Here is a 16,969-nt window from a genome sequence, read left to right as displayed (position 1 = left end):
TCCTCACTTCCCAGTAGGGGCAGCCGGGCAGAGGCGCCCCTCACCTCCCGGACGGGGCGGCTGGCCGGGCGGGGGCTGACCCCCACCTCCCTCCCGGACGGGGCGGCTGGCTGGGCGGGGGCTGACCCCCCACCTCCCTCCCAGATGGGGCGGCTGGCCGGGTGGGGGCTGACCCCCACCTCCCTCCCGGACGGGGTGGCTGGCTGGGCGGGGGCTGACCCCCACCTCCCTCCCGGACGGGGTGGCTGGCTGGGCGGGGGCTGACCCCCACCTCCCTCCCGGACAGGGTGGCTGCCGGGCGGAGACGCTCCTCACTTCCCAGATGGGGTGGCTGCCGGGCGGAGGGGCTCCTCACTTCTCAGATGGGGTGGCCGCCGGGCGGAGGGGCTCCTCACTTCTCAGACGTGGTGGCTGCTGGGCGGAGGGTCTCCTCACTTCTCAGACGGGATGGCAGCCGGGCAGAGATGCTCCTCACATCCCAGACGGGGCGGCGGGGCAGAGGCGCTCCCCACATCTCAGACGATGGGCGGCCGGGCAGAGACACTCCTCACTTCCTAGATGGGATGGCGGCTGGGAAGAGGCGCTCCTCACTTTCCAGACTGGGCAGCCAGGCAGAGGGGCTCCTCACATCCCAGACGATGGGCGGCCAGGCAGAGGTGCTCCTCACTTCCCAGACGGGGTGGTGGCCGGGCAGAGGCTGCAATCTCGGCACTTTGGGAGGCCAAGGCAGGTGGCTGGGAGGTGGAGGTTGTAGCGAGCCGAGATCACGCCACTGCACTCCAGCCTGGGCACCATTGAGCACTGAGTGAACGAGACTCCGTCTGCAATCCCGGCACCTCGGGAGGCCAAGGCTGGCAGATCACTCGTGGTTAGGAGCTGGAGACCAGCCCGGCCAACACAGCGAAACCCCGTCTCCACCAAAAAAATATGAAAACCAGTCAGGCATGGCGGCGCGCGCCTGCAATCGCAGGCACTCGGCAGGCTGAGGCAGGAGAATCAGGCAGGGAGGTTGCAGTGAGCCGAGATGGCAGCAGTACAGTCCAGCTTCGGCTCGGCATCAGAGGGAGACCGTGGAAAGAGAGGGAGAGGGAGACCGTGGGGAGAGGGAGAGGGAGACCGTGGGGAGAGGGAGAGGGAGAGCTGCTCTTTTCCCCGACCCTAGAACTTTTCAATGGTGAATTACAACTGAGCTCTGGCTGAAGGCTTTCTCTCGTTCATTACATTGACAGAGTTTCTTATCAGATAAATACTCTGATGTTCAATAAGGAGTAATTTCTGCATAACAGCTTTTCCACATACATTCACAGGGTTTCTCTCTCATGAGGCTTTTCTGATGTCTCGTTAAGTCTGAATTTAATTTGAAATTTTGGTCACACACCTGTCATTTCTGACACCTCTTCTGTAGGAACACTAGTATATATAATAGCATTTGAGCACAGACTCATGCAGCTCCTGTATTTGTTACATTTAAGACCTCTCTCCATTGCATGACTGTTTGGATGGATCAGTATCACTGCCTGGAAATCTCTCTCTTGTAAAGAAAGGAAAATATTTGATCTGTCATCTGCAAGATGTTTGTAATGATTTTCTCAGTCTCTCTAATTTCTTTTTTTTTTTTTTTGAGACAGAGTCTTGCTCTGTTGCCCAGGCTAGAGTGCTGTGGGGCAATCCCGGCTCACTGCAACCTCCGCCTCCTGGGTCCAAGTGATTCTCCTGCCTCAGCCTCCTGAGTAGCTGGGATTACAGGCGCCTGCCACTGTGCCCAGCTACTTTTTGCATTTTTAGTAGAGATGGGGTTTCACCATATTGTCCAGGCTGGTCTAGAACTCCTGACCTCATGATCGACCTGCCTCAGCCTCCCAAAGTGCTGGGATTACAGGCGTGAGCCACCACACCTGGCACCCGGTCTCCCTAATTTTTATAAGTTTCTTCAAGCTTGGCTTCCTGCAGAATGTTACATATAAAAGCTTGGCTTCCTGCAGAATGTTACACATAAATCTTTCCAATATCCACCTCCCACCTCAAGTGGCTCTCTTTCTTTTTTTTTTTTTTGAGATGGAGTCTTGCTCTGTCACCCAGACTGGAGTGCAGTGGTGCGATTTCGGCTCACTGCAAGCTCCGCCTCCCGAGTTCATGCCATTCTCCTGCCTCAGCCTCCCCAGCAGCTAGGACTACAGGCGCACACTGCCACGCCTGGCTACTTTTTTTGTATTTTTAGTAGAGACAGGGTTTCACCGTGTTAGCCAGGATGGTCTCGATCTCCTGACCTCATGATCAGCCTGCCTCGGCCTCCCAAAGTGCTGGGATTACAGGTGTAAGCAACCGTGTTGGGCCTCAAGTGGCTCTATTTATTTAAAAACTTCCATGTTTGTAGTTAGCTGGGTCTCAGAATCTGAAACAATCAAGAAAAAAGCATAGAAAACCATAACTAGCCAGGCTTGGTGGCTCACACCTGTAATCTCAGCACTTTGGGAGGCCGAGGCGGGTGGATCACCTGAGGTCAGGAGATCGAGACCAGCCTGGCCAACATGGTGAAACCCTGTCTCTACAAAAAATACAAAATTAGCCAGGTGTGGTGGCACATGCCTGTAATCCCCACCACTTGGGAGGCTGAGGCAGGAGAATTGCTTGAGCCCGGGAGGTGGAGGTTGCAGTAAGCTGAGATTGCACCGTTGTACTCCAGCCTGGGCAACAAGAGCAAAACTCCATCTCCAAAAAGAAGAAAAGAAAACCATAACTAAGAAAGTAATCAAATGAAATATGTAATACATGTAGTTATGTGGCAAACAGATTCAGGAGTATCTAAAAGCAGACTTCCAAACACCAAGAGGTCAATAACAGTCCATGATCACCCCCAGGCAATACAGACACTTGGGGATTCTGTATTTCTTTTCATGTCTCTTAAATAGTGGTCCCTGGTACAGCTAGGTAGTAGATGAAGGCAGTTTAACTAAGCTCCATTCAGGGCACAGTGTTTGTAGATGGTCAATGATGACACTTCATCAGGGTTATGGATGCTGTGTCTCAGCCCCATGGGACTGCTTAGGGAAAGAACACACAGGAGGAGGCTAAGGCACAGAACTGACCCCGTCACTGAGCCTAGTGCCTGCTGAGTGCTCACGCACACTGACAGTAAAAATGCCAGTATGGCCCAGTTTTAAGGGAACCCACACACTTTCATGAGCTTTACCTCCTGAAGCCATAACAGGTTCTCACAGTGAAGATCTAAGAAAAAAAATCCCTTCATGCTTCCAGCAGTGGGAGGGGGAAATTAGCCATTCTGAAATATGCCCAGAGCGTATGGTTCTTCATAAAGCCCAACCTCAGGAGAAACTATTTTACCAGAGCCTAACCTGCTGAGGTTTTACCAGAGATAAACTGACCTGGGGAAAGGGAAATACCTAACTCCAACCTGCTCTAGCCTTTCTGTCTCATCTAAGGGGGATAAACCAACACAAAACTCAGAAGCACTTGTGAGGGTCACAATTTCACTGAAAGACTGAGACATAATCATAAGATTATGTGATGTTTCCCCTCCCTTCATATCTTACCCCAACACTAGAGATCCTGAATAGTTAGGGGAGAATATAACTGAAAGAACTGTGTGTCTCAAACTTTAAGAAGTCTCTAGGATAACCCAAAGGCAACAAGGGAGACAAAAACAAGGACACCAGAGACATTTTAGCCTCTGATACTGACAGCTACAGCAAACAGAAAATACAGCCTAACCGTGGGCCAGATAAAAAAATCTCACACTAAAGGCCTAATTATCAGTTCCTTTTAACCAGTGCATCATATCTCACTTTCAATAAAATGTTAGCACACGTTCTAGACACACAAAAAATATAGAGTTTGAAAAGAAAAAGCAAGCATAAGAACCAAACTGAGCTTATGGCAGAGATATTGGAAATGTCAGACCTTGAATTTTTAGGACTATGATTAATATGCAAAGGGTTTTAATTAATATGCAAAGTGAGAACAATATGCAAGAACAGATAGGTAATATAAGCAGAGAAATGGAAACACTAAGAAAGAATCAAAAGAAAATGCTAGAAATCAAAAACATCATGACAGAAATAAAGACTGCCACCTGTAATCCCAGCACTTTGGGAAACCAAGGTGGGTGGATCACCTGAGGTCAGGAGTTTGAGACCAGTCTGGCCAAAATGGTGAAATACCATCTCTACTAAAAATTCAAAAATTAGCCGGGCATGGTGGCACACACCTGTAGTCCCAGCTACTCGGGAGTCTGAGGTAGGAGAATCATTTGAACCCAGGAGGCAGAGGTTACAGTGAGCCAGCCTGGGCAACAGAACAAGACTCCATCTCAAAACAACAACAACAAAAGGACTGGACACAACTGAAGAAAGAATAAATGATCCTGAAGACATGTCAGTAGAAACTTTCAAAATAGAAATGCTAAGAGAAAAAAAGAATAAAAAGGATGAAACAGAACATCCAAGAACTGTGGGACAACTACAAAAGGTGTAACATATGCATATTGGGAATACCAGAAGAAGAATGAAGGAAAGGAACAGAAGAAATATTTGAGCCAATTGTAATAAAATTTTGCAAAATTAATAACATGCATCAAACCACAGTTCCAGAAAGTACAGACAACACCAGCAAGATAAATACCAAAATTCTATACCCAAACATACCATATTCAAACTGCAGAAAATGAAGAACAAAAAAAAATCTTCAAAGAAGCCAGAGGGCCAGGCACGGTTGCTCATGCCCGCAATCCCAGTGCTTTGGGATGCCAAGGCGGGTGGATCACCTGAGGTCAGGAGTTCCAGACCAGCCTGACCAACATGGTGAAAACCCATCTCTACTAAAAATACAAAAATTAGCCGGGTGTCGTGATGCATGCCTGTATTCCCAGCTACTTGGGAGGCCTGAGGCAGGAGAATTGCTTGAGCCTGGGAGGCAGAGGTTGCAGTGACCTGAGACCACACCATTGCACTCCAGCCTGGCCAACAAGAGAAAAACTCCATCCAAAAAAAAAGGCCAGAAAGAAAAAAACTAAGCAAGGGTAAGCATTATATCAGTTTTATCTTCCAAAAAATGTTAAAAGTAACACCAGCCCCGATTCTGTATAAAGTGGCATTATCTTTCAAAAATGAAGGAGAAATAAAAACTCTCTCAGACAAAAATTGAGGGAATTTATTGCCCGTAGATCTAACCTTGCAAGAACTATTAAAATAACTTCTTCAGAGAGGGGGAAATGATAAATCAGAAACTAGTATCTACATAAAGAAAGGAAGAGCATTAGAGGCAAAATCAATAAAGGTAAATAAAATATTTTAGTTTTCTTATTCTCAATTGTCTAATGGATAACAGTTTGTTTGAATTAATAATAGCAATGTATTTGGTGATTGTAGTGAAATGAATGATAGCAAAGTGGAGTTTTTTGTTTGTTGTTTGAGACAGAGACCCACTCTGTTGCCCAGGCTGGAGAGCAGTGGCACGATCATGACTCACTGCAATCTCCACCTCCCAGGCTCAAGTGATCCTCCTGCCTCAGCCTCCTGAGTAGCTGGGACTACAGGCATGTGCCAATATACTTGGCTAATTTTGTTGCCCAGGCTGCTGTGGAACTCCTGGGCTCAAGTAACTGCCTGGACCTCCCAAAGTGTTGGGATTACAGGCGTGAGCCACTGCACCTAGCTGATAGCAATGTTATAAGGGATGAGAGAGAGGAATTGGGAATACTCTGTTATAAGGTAATTGTACTATCTGGGAAGTAGTATAGCACTATTTGAAAGAATACTCAGATTAGTCATAAATGTACACTGCAAACTCAAGGGCTACTAATAATACAAAATAAGTAAAAAAAATGTATACTTAATGTGATGAAAGGAAAAAACTAGAATCATACAAAATGCTCAATTAAAACCAAACAAGGCCCAGGCACAGTGGCTCATGTCAATAATCTGAGCACTTTGGGAGGCTGAGGTGGGAGGGTTTTTTGAGCCCAGGGGTTCTAGACCAGCCTGGGAAATATAGCAAGACCCCATCCCTATAAAACATTTTAAAATTCTCTAAAGTGAAGGATAAAAAAAGAAAATAAATAAATTGTCTGGCCATGATGATGAACACTTGTAGTCCCAGCTCCTTGGGAGGCTGAGTGGGGAGGATCACTTGAGCCCAGGAGTTCAAGGCTGCAGTGAGCTATGATCCTACCACTGCACTCCAGCCTGGGTCAAAGAGCAAGACCCTGTCTCTTAAAAAACAAAACAAACAAACAAACAAAAAAGAAGGCAGAAAAAGAATTGAAGACAAAAAACACACAAAGAACAATGGCAAATTATTAGAAAGCAGTAATAACTATGTTAGATATTGATCCAACTATATCAATAATCACTTTAAGGATCAATTGTCTAAATACACAAATTCAAAGACAAAGACTGTTAGAGTGGAGAAAAAAACAGACCCAGACATATGTTGTCTATAAGAAACCAATCTTAAATATAAAGGTACAAATAGATTCAAAGGACAGAGAAAGATAAACCATGCTAACATGAACCAGAAGAAAGGCAGAGTAGCTATATTTTGGACAGGCCAGGTGTGGTGGCTTATGCCTGTTATCCTAGAACGTTAGGAGGCTGAGGCAGAGGGATCACTTGAGGCCAGGAGTTTAAGACCAGCCTGGGCAACATAATGAGACCCCATCTCTATAAATTTTTAAAATAATTATCCAGGCAGGATAATGTACTCTTATAGTCCATTGTTACCAAAACACAAGGGGTTCTGTCTAGGTCCTGCTGCTTGTCTCACAGAAAACCAATCACTCAGATAACTAGTATCGCCAGAAAAGAAGGCTTTATTCAGGTACTGTAGCTGAGGAGAATGGGAGATTAGTCTCAAATCTGTCTCCTCAATTGGCTAAATTTAGGGGTTTATATTGCAGGGAAGAAATGTAACTACATGTGAGAAAACAGGAATTAGGGAGCAGTAAGGAAGAGGATTTGGTCAATAGAAAGGAGATGATTGGTTAGGCAATCCTGGTGGATGGTGGGGTCTGGCATCTCATTGTCTGGATGCAGTGATCTGGTAAGATTCAGTTCCTTGATACTATCTGGGAGGCCCAAGGGTCAGTTTCCTGAGGAAGGAACTCAGATAAGACAAACACAAGTTTCAAACTTTAAGACTGGGAGGATCAATTTCTTTTCTTCCTCTTCTTCTTCCTTTTTTTTTTTTTTTTTTTTTTTTTTTGAGACAAAGTCTTGCTGTTTTGCCAAGGCTGGAGTGCAGAGGCATGATCTCAGCTCACTGCAACTTGTGCCTCCTGGGTTCAAGCAATTGTTGTGTCTCAGTCTCCTGAGTAGCTGAGATTACAGGCATGCGCCACCATGCCTGGCTAATTTTTATTTTTAGTAGAGACAGGGTTTTGTCATTTTGGCCAGGCTGGTCTCCAACTCCTGGCCTCGAGTGATCCACCCACCTCAGCCTCCAAAAGTGCTGGGATGCAGATGTGAGCCACTGCACCCGACCTGGGAGGGTCAATTTCTTTGTTTATCCAAAAAAAAGTAAACATCAGTTCTATGGACAGTTGGGTCAATTTTACTATGATTGCCACTGCACTCCAGCCTGGGTGACAGAGCAAGTCTCTGTCTCAAAAAAAAAAATCCTCATAATAATTTCAGACAAAACTGACTTCATAGAAAGAAAAATTATCAGGGATAAAGAAGGGAATTACATGATCATAAAGGGATCAGTTTTCCAACAGGACATAGAAATCCTTAAGCTGTTTGCACCTAACAACAGAGGGTCAAAAAATGTGAAGGAAAAACTGATAGAACTTCAAGGAGAAATAAATGAGTCCACTATTATAGCTGGAGAATTCAACACCCTCTATCAGTAAATGACAGATTCAGCAGGCAGAAAAACAGTAAGAACATGGTTAAACTGAACAGAACCATCAATCAATTAGCTCTAACCAGCAGCTATAGAATACTTTATCCAATAATAGCACAATATACATTATTCTCAAACACACAGAACAATCACCAAGAGAGACCACATTCTGAGCCATAAAACACACCTTTATCAATTTAAAAGAATAGGGCCAGGCATGGTGGCTCACACCTGTAATCTCAGCAGTTTAGGAGGCCAAGGCAGGCAGATTGCTTGAGCCCAGGAATTCAAGACCAGCATGGGCAACATGGTGAAACCCAATCTCTACAAAAAATACAAAAATTAGCCAGGTGTGGTGGCATGTGCCTTTAGTTCCAGTTACACAGGAGACTGAGATGGGAGGATCACTTGAACACAGGAGGCAGAGGTTTTAGTGAGCTGTGGTCACACCACTAGAGTCCAGCCTGGGGGACAGAGTGAGACCCTGCCTGAAAAAAATACATAAAGTATATGATCATACAATCTGTGGTCTCAGATGGCAAAGAAGTTAAACTGGAAATCAATGGCAGAAAGATCACTGGAAAACTCCAAAATACTTGGAGATTAAACAACACACTTCTGAATAACAGCTAGGTCAAAGAAGAATTCTCAAGTTAAATTTAGAAATATTTCAAACTAAATGAAAATGAAAATACAACTTATTTATCTCACAAAGTTGTGAGATGTGAAAGCAGTACTTAGAGATAAATTTATAGCATAGAATTCTTATATTAGAAGAAAGATACAATCAATAATGTAAGCTTCCACCTTATGAAACTAGGGAAAAAAGAATAAATCAAATCAAAGTAAGCAGAATAAATTGTTTCACCACTCACTGGGTGACCAGGTTGTGCAGCCAAGTTTATAAGATAGATAAGTGCCACTGAGGGAAGGCCTGTGCATGATTTTGGGTCATTAAAACAAATGGCACACACACCAGGCTCAAGTGGTATGTCATTTTCTTACAACAAGAGGAGAAAGAATGCACAGGATCCAGCCCTTTGCAATGCACAGTTCCCCCATTGACAGCAGTTTCACATCACAGCTGCGTTAGGCCATTCTTGCATTGCTATAAAGAAATGCCTACAAGGTTGCAGTAAGCCATGACTGCACCACCCTGCACTCCAGCCTAGAAGATAGAGACCCTGTCTCAAAAAATAAAATAAAATATAGGAGAATGGATGTCAGTAAATAAATGAAAGGCACAAAGTCATTAAAGACACCATCATACAAGAAATTAAAGCCAAAAAAATTATCATCTAATTTTTAAGTTAGGAAAAATTATAAGAAAATATATACCAAGAAGGAAGATGAAAAAAAAGAATATGATATCAATTAAGGAAAAAAATAACCATATATTTCCATAGTTAAAGTGAATGCTTGGGAATGGGTACTGCTATAAATTTTCCTGACTATAAGCATCTCACAAAAATCAGTGAAAATGCAGGACAGGAATGTGCATGTCCTGAAGAGAAGGCAGGTATCGGAGCCTTGGAATCTTCTTTATAAAGGGCCCAACTCCAGAGATGGCCTTCCCATAACAGTCATATTTACTTAGACTGGATTTTGCAAGGTTTTAGCATATGCTTCTTTCATAAACAGTTAAAGATAGTCCTAAGCTATCAAAAGCACATTTGCTGGCAAATATGGCTCTGAGAACACTAACAACAATTAGTTCATGTCCAGTTATTAACAGTTCACTTGATCTTACAACTAACTAATGAGGTAGATGACATACATTTTGTTATTATCTCCATTTTATAAATGAAGGAAATGGATTCTCAGAGAGCTTAAGGGACTTGCCCAAGATCTCTAAGCTTGGGTCAAAGTCTTAGACTTTTCAGCTGGTCAGTACATGATAGTGCATGGGCACCAGTCTACCTGGGTTCTAGTTTGGTCAATTATTAGAAGTGTGACCTTGGCCAAATTACTCAGCTTCTATATTATTTAGGTCCCTTATCTGTGAAGTAGGAAAAAACGATAATAATTACTGGAATGGTTAACTTTACCTGTCAACTTGACTAGCCATGGGGTGCCCAGATTAAACATTATTTCTGGGCAAGGGCACTTCTGGATGAGATTAGCATTTGAATCAGCAAGGTAGATTCACCTTCCCAACATGGGTGCACATCATCCAATCTGTTGGGGATGTGAAATAGAAAAAGTGGAGCAAGAGGAATTTGCCCCTTTATTCCTGTCTCACCTTGAGCTGAGACATCTAATTTCATTTTCTCCAGCCCTGGGACAGAGGTTTATGCCGTCAGCTCCCCTGGTTCTTAAACCTTTTTTAAAAAAATATAAATTGCCCAATCTCAGCAATGAGAGAATATAGCAATGAAAAAAAAGACTTTCTTTTTTCTGTTTTTGTTGTTTTTTTTTTTTTTTTGAGATGGAGTCTCGCTCTGTCACCCAGGCTGGAGTGCAGTGGCACGATCTCGGCTCACTGCAAGCTCTGCCTCCCAGGTTCCCACCATTCTCCTGCCTCAGCCTCCTGAGTAGCTGGGACTACAGGCACCCACCACCTTGCCTGGCTAATTTTTTGTATTTTTGGTAGAGATGGGGTTTCACCGTGTTAGCCAGGATGTTCTCGATCTCCTGACCTTGTGATCTGCCCACCTCAGCCTCCCAAAGTGCTGGGATTACAGGCATGAGCCACTGCGCCCGGTCTAAGACAAGACTAATACACCATGCCTGCTGTATGTAACAGAAGCGTTTGCTCAAAGGCTGACTGAATAGAAAGTTCTCTCTCGAGCATGTTTGTCTCTCAGGAGCCCGCTTACCCCAGCACCTTCCTGGGTCAGTCATCCACAGCTATTTATCCATGCAGCGCTGTATCTGACAGATTGTGGAGGGTTTAGTAAAGTCAAAATCTTGCTTCTTGGGAAGAGGCTCAGTGGATAACGTCTTCCACAAGAGCTCTGGAGCTTCAGTGGGGGTGATAGTGTTACGGTAGGTAGTCAGGCAGTCAGGAGAGCCCCCCCACCCACCAGGAACACCAGGTGACCATCAGGGGACAGTCAGGTAGTTGTTAGTTGTCTCTCTCAAATAAGAATTGGTTGCTGCCAGCACCAGGGAAAGGCAGTCTCCCAACAGATAGAAAAAACCTGAAGCTGGTGATCAGCAGCTTCCCAATGAGATCTTAGGAGTTGGGCAAGTGGGCTTGAGCATGCACACAGGGCGGTGAAGTGGCAGAGTTTAACCGGTTGATACCTTATTAGAAGACTCAACTGGTAAGGAAAGAAACACCTTAAGTGAGCATACACACAACTCCAGTAAACACACTGGGCATGTGTCCCCACTTCCACCCTGCACATGTGGACAGCCCACCCCAAGGGAGGAATCAGAGGAGAAGGGATGCTCCCCAACCCCCGACCGCCACAACCTTGCCAATGTATAAAACCCCAAGTCAAGGGTCAAACCGTGCACTTGATCTCTTGAGTGGCCCACTTGGCCTTCTTCCAAGTGTACTTTACTTCCTTTTGTTCCTGCTCTAAAGCTTTTTAATAAATGTTCACTCCTGCTCTAAAACTTGCCTCCATCTTTCCCTCTGCCTTATGCTTCATGCCTCTCCGTCAAATTCTTTCTTCTGAGGAGGCAAGAATTGAGGCTGCAGCAGACCCATGTGGATTTACCACTGTTTACAATAGATCACACTGCAGCGAAGGAGACAGAAACGCCACAAAAGACCCTGCAGCCCGTCAGGGAAGGAAGCCCGAGCGTCCCAGACGGCCAGGCCTACCAGGGGGACTAGCGTGAAAAGCCTAACTGTGCGTTCCTGGAGAGAGCGGGGGAGGGTTCAGAGCTGACAGCAGCACCAGGCCAGCAGTCCCACGCACACCCCAAGACTCATCTCCTTTCCTGCTCCCAGAGGGAGGAAACAACCTGGGCGGGAAGTGTGGTCCTGAGAAGCCCTGAGGCAGCTTCTGGACTTGAACACAGCTGGATCCACTCTAGGTGCCCTTGGGGGACTATGGTCTCGGTGGTGTCCGGACGCACTGAGGCATCCTCTCTACCCTCACCCACTCGCCCGAGCTGTGCTGGGTCCCCAAAAGCCCCAGTGGGACTTCCTTGCCCGCACCTGCCCTTGCGCAGCTGGAGGCGAGGGAAGCCGCATGTGATCCTTACGGATAGCTGCGCTGTCTTCAGACGCTCAGAGCATCCCCCACTGACCTTAGCTTTCTGCCTTTCCAGCTCCTTTACAGTTGGGATGTTTTTTATTGTCGAGTTGCGCTATAGCAGAATGTTTGTGTCCACCACAAAATGCCTGTGTTGAAACCCAGTCCCCACTGAGATGGTTCAGATGCGGTAATGAGGGTGGAGGCCCAAGACAGGATTAGGACGAAGGGCCCGAGGCTTCCCATTTCCGCTAGGCAAAGGTGCTGTGTGAAAACAACAGTCTGCAAACCAGGGAGCCACCTTCACCAAGAACGGCCAGCTGGCACCCTGATCTTGGGCTTCAGCCTCCAGAACTGTGAGAAATAAATTGTTGTCAAAGCCATTTAGCCTATGGTAGTCTGTTTAGACAAGTCGTAAAAGTTATTTATATATTCTGGATATTGTGCCCTTATCAGATATATGATTTGCAAGTATTTTCTCCCATTCTATAGGTTGTATTTTCACTTTCTTGATGGCATTTCTTGAAGCACGAAAGTTTTTCATTTTGAAGTCCAACCTATCTTTTATTTGGTTGCGTTTGTGGTGTCACTTATAAGAAACTATTGCCTAACTCTAGGTCACAAAAATTTATACCTTTTTTTTTTTCTAAAAGTTTTATAGTTTTAGTCTTACAAATAGGGGTTTCATCTTTTTTTTTTTTTTTTTTTTTTTTTTTTTTTTGAGACAGAGTTTTGCTCTGTTGCCCAGGCTGGAGTGCAATGGTGCAATCTTGGCTCACTGTAACCCCTGCCTCTTGCCCTTCTGCCTCTGCCCTTCCATGAAGACATCTTCAGCCTGCTTAGGCTGGACACACTGTGCCAGTCTTGCTATACGGATGGCCTCCACCTTGCTGCTCTTTCCTGCTTTGGTTCCCCCAGCCCTGGTATGGATGCTACCTTGCTCAGCTTTACTTTATACCTTTGGGACTAAGTTGTCTGGAAAGGAGAAGAGGAAATGTAGAATCTTGGCCTTTAGAATTAAAAGGCTGTGGTCTTTTTATTATGCCATGTTTCCTGCTTGCTGTATTGCTTCAGGTTGTGAGGCAGATAACAAAGAGTTGCCTCTCCAAAAGGAACCCCCAAAGCATGAAACCACAGTGGGTGGTATGTGTTAAAAAGGAGATATTGACTAAGCACCCAACTTTTTTAAAGCCTACAGAGTTGTGAGTCTACTAGAGAAATATCAGGGAAATCTTTGTAGAGGAAAACTAAGAAAATGTTTAAGAAAGTACTAGTCAAGTACATGTGAAGATAAATCACAGTGATCCATAAAAACATTCCATGGGAGAAAAGCCCGGAGTATAACAATGTTGACAGCATCCTAGACTTGACCTCAAACCCTGTAGCATATCTGAATGTTCCCACAAAAGAGAAAACCTATCAACGTAATTCATCTGGACACAGCTTCAGATAACTCACATTTTAACAATCACCAGAAAGCCCACATCCTAATGAAATCTGAAAAACATGCAGAACGTCAGAGTACACCCTTTAATGAGCACCCAAATAGTTACCATGGAGAGGAATTGTGTAGTGTAGTGAACATGGTAAGCCTTAAGAAGGACTAACACAATTTAGAAAACACCAGAGATTTCACTATAAAGACAAGTTCTATGAAGGCAGAGTGTGGGAAAACCTTCAACTACAGCTCTAATCTTGTGTAACACCAAAGAATCCACATTGGAAATAAGCCTTATCAGTGTAACAAATGTGGAAAGGCCTTTGTTTAAAGTTCTAACCCTAATTTCCCATCACAGAACTCACACTGGAGAGAAACCCTATGAATGTAATGAGTGTGAAAGGGCATTCTCTCTGGGATCAACCATTATGAAGCATCAGGGGAATACTACTGGTGAGCAACCCTACACACATGTAAAAAATGTGGAAAGGTCTTTGGTCAGCATCCAGCCTTTATTCGACATCTGGAAGTTCACACAGGGTAGAAATCTTATGAACATACTGGATGTGGAAAACCCTAAAAATAACAGTTCTGCCCCCTTAGCCATGGAAGAGCAGACTGCTGAAAGCAGAGTACAAAGTAATAAAGACAATGTGCTAAAGGTCATTTAAACCACAGACAGACTAGATCTTAGAGAAGTACAGTTCCTCCAGGATGTGACTGCTGTGTGCTGTGACCAGAAAGTAAATTGTACTCTACTAGTTTCAGCTGGAAAACAGTAAATATTTTTCTGAAACGTTAATCTGATCTTGCCTCTCCCTGCTTAAATCCTTTAATGACTTCCCACATCCTATAGCAGCATTTCTCAAAGCTGCTAACAGCAGAGGTAATGTGGAAGGAAAATGAAATAAAATAAATAACATTAAAGTTTAAAATAACAAACACAACATAGGTAATAGTTACCATTTAGTGTAGGCTATTTAGAAGTTATACATAGGCTAAGAAATTTAAGCAGCACCTCTCAGCATTGCTAAGAAGTTGCACCTGCGAGCTTATCTCAACCTTCCAAGCTTATCTCCGGCCTCGCGACTCCCGCATACTTCCGTAATTCCTGTTTTCCCTTACCCCAGCTCTGTCCAGCTTCAAGGTTGACTGGTCAAGATAACTAAATGTAAGTTTTCTCAGAATTGTCACAGGTTGAATAATTTACTGTCTTTGTCTGAAACTTGTATCCTGCCTTGCTTTTCACGCCTGAAACGACATATAAGCAAGCCTGCTTTCTTTGTCTGGGTCGGTAGCCATTTTGGGCATGAGCCTGCTGTAGGCTCCGGTGCCCGAATTAAAGTTCTCTTTGGTCTCCAACTGTCTCTTCGTCTTCCTTGGCTAGAGTCTTACTGCAACAGTAAGTGCTCACTAAATACCCCTAGTGAGTTTGGGATCAAGGGAGTAGGAAAGCAGGAAGAAAAGAAATAACAGTCAACAGGGGAAGTGAGAGATGTTGCAAAGGCCGCTCTCAGAACGGACCCCACTATCCTTAAAAGAAAAGGCTAGCTTGTGCCAATGGGCCAGAGTGGAACAGGCATCCCATGGAGTATACCTGGAAGATTCCTGGGTCTTCTGCATGAGTTGCCCCTAATGCCCACAGTGTTTCTAAACGAGAAGGCAGGTACGTGGTACTTGGGGCGGCCATCTGTGTTAGCTAACTGCCTTTATCCAAAGTTAAAATAAACCTCATGTCTCTATGACAAGCAGGTAATTGCAACTTGGAGCCAGCCATCTGCTAAACTCCCACAGAGACAAGGAGGGAAGCTATCTTCCTTGGCCTTTTTATTTCAAAGAAATGACTCCAAGGTCCTTAAGAAAGAAATTCCTGGTTTATAAAACTGGCAAGAGGCTTATGCAGCTTTTTAAAAAATTTACATACATTTCAAGAGGGCAAAGAAAGATTTTCCTATTACAAAGTTTTCTAAAAGAAATGGTCTTAGTAAAAGGAAAGGAGTGTCTCTTCCCTTGGGCACCATGAAAAATCCAACTTTTAAAAAAATATTTAGGGCCGGGCGTGGTGGCTGACACCTGTAATCCCAGCACTTTGGAAGGCTGAGACGGGTGGATCACTTGCGCTCAGGAGTTCAAGACCAGCCTGGGAAACATGGCAAAACACCACCTCTACAAAAAAAATACAAAAACTAGCTGGGCGTGGTGGTGGGCGCCTGTGGTCCCAGCTACTCCGGAGGCTGAGGTGGGAGGATCGCTTGAGCCCAGGAGTTGGGCCGTAATTGCGCCACTGCACTCTGGCCTGGGAGACGGAGAGAGACCCTGTCCCGCCCCCACCTTCAACCTCCCCCCCGAAAATTAAAGATTTAGTGTGGTGGCGCGTTGCTTGTAGTCCCAGTTACTCGGGAGGCTGAGGCAGGAGGATCGCTTGAGCCCGGGAGGTCGAGGTTGCAGCCTGGGCGACAGAGCAAAACCCCGTCTCTAAAAAATAAGATACCCTATGGCTCTTCCCACAACTGCTCATTCTCTGACATCTTAATGCTCCCACTGTCCCACTGAAGACGGGCTGCTTTCCTTTCCATTCTCGTAAGTCCTCCCTCCGGGCCCGTGCTCCTCACCTGCCCGGGTCGCACCTGGCCTCTCCCCTCACTCCGCTTCACCCCCGCCCGCCGCCCGTTCCGCAAGCGCGTCTCAGCACCGAGTGGTTGGTTCTCGAATTCCAGCTCCACCGCAATAGGTCTGAAACCTCTCTGCACCTCGGCTTCCTCATTTAAGCGATGGCAGCAGCCTTCTAGAGGGGGCGATGAGGTCAAAAGACTACAGGTGGGAAGTGCTAGGTGCACAGCGGGCGCGAGCTGGATTCTGAGCTCGATCACTACTTGGAGATGGGGGAAAAGTCGCCCGAGAGAGGGGGACAGTGCGCGGCGAGACGTCCTAGGTCAGGAAGGGCCGGGTCCAGAGCACGGAGAACAACCCCCGGTTGAGGAGCGTCCGCAGGAACGCTCGGTGTTGGGGTCCTTCCTTCGCAGCCGCACGCCGCCGGCGGCACCTCTGCACCTGCGCCCTCTCGCCCGCAGATTCCGCCAAGGGCTTGTAGGGACGTGACCGGGAAGGAACAGGACTGCCGGAGCATTGAGTACTATCAGCCGCCTAGAGCGGACCCACGAAACCTGGAATTCAATTGGTTGCTGAGCCGAAGGGCAGGGCGGAAGTTCAGATTAGGCATTTCCGGCCCAGGGGGTTTGGCTCTCCGCGGCTCGGGGTTTCGCGTTCGCGCTCCTTCCCTTCCCGTGGTCGAGCCGAGTGAGTCCCGAGCTAGGGCCCCTGGTGCGGAGGTGCCGGAGTGGCGCTGGGGCGGGCAGGGACGGTGCCGTGGTTCTGAGAGGCCGAAGGTCGGGCCCCGCGGCCTCAGTGACCCGTAGAGGACGCGTCGAGGGCGGCTGCGGGGTGCTGAGCGCCCGCTTTGTGTTGACCGAGGGGCGGGCAGGGCGAGGGTGGTGTGAGGCACGAGCGGAGGCAGCGG

At 46.1% G+C, this 16,969-nt stretch overlaps 1 pseudogene; it reads right to left on the bottom strand.

Annotated features, from left to right (window-relative positions):
* Window positions 1–1,599: 1,599 nt before the first annotated feature.
* LOC129135773 (putative uncharacterized protein ZNF252P-AS1) lies at window positions 1,600–16,794 on the bottom strand (annotated as a pseudogene).
* Window positions 16,795–16,969: the final 175 nt, after the last annotated feature.

This window comes from Pan troglodytes, chromosome 7 (genome assembly GCF_028858775.2).
Source record: "Pan troglodytes isolate AG18354 chromosome 7, NHGRI_mPanTro3-v2.0_pri, whole genome shotgun sequence".
Taxonomy (NCBI): Eukaryota; Metazoa; Chordata; class Mammalia; order Primates; family Hominidae; genus Pan; species Pan troglodytes.
The sequence above is the reverse complement of the archived record's forward strand: the minus strand, read 5'-3'. Positions and strand labels throughout refer to the sequence as shown.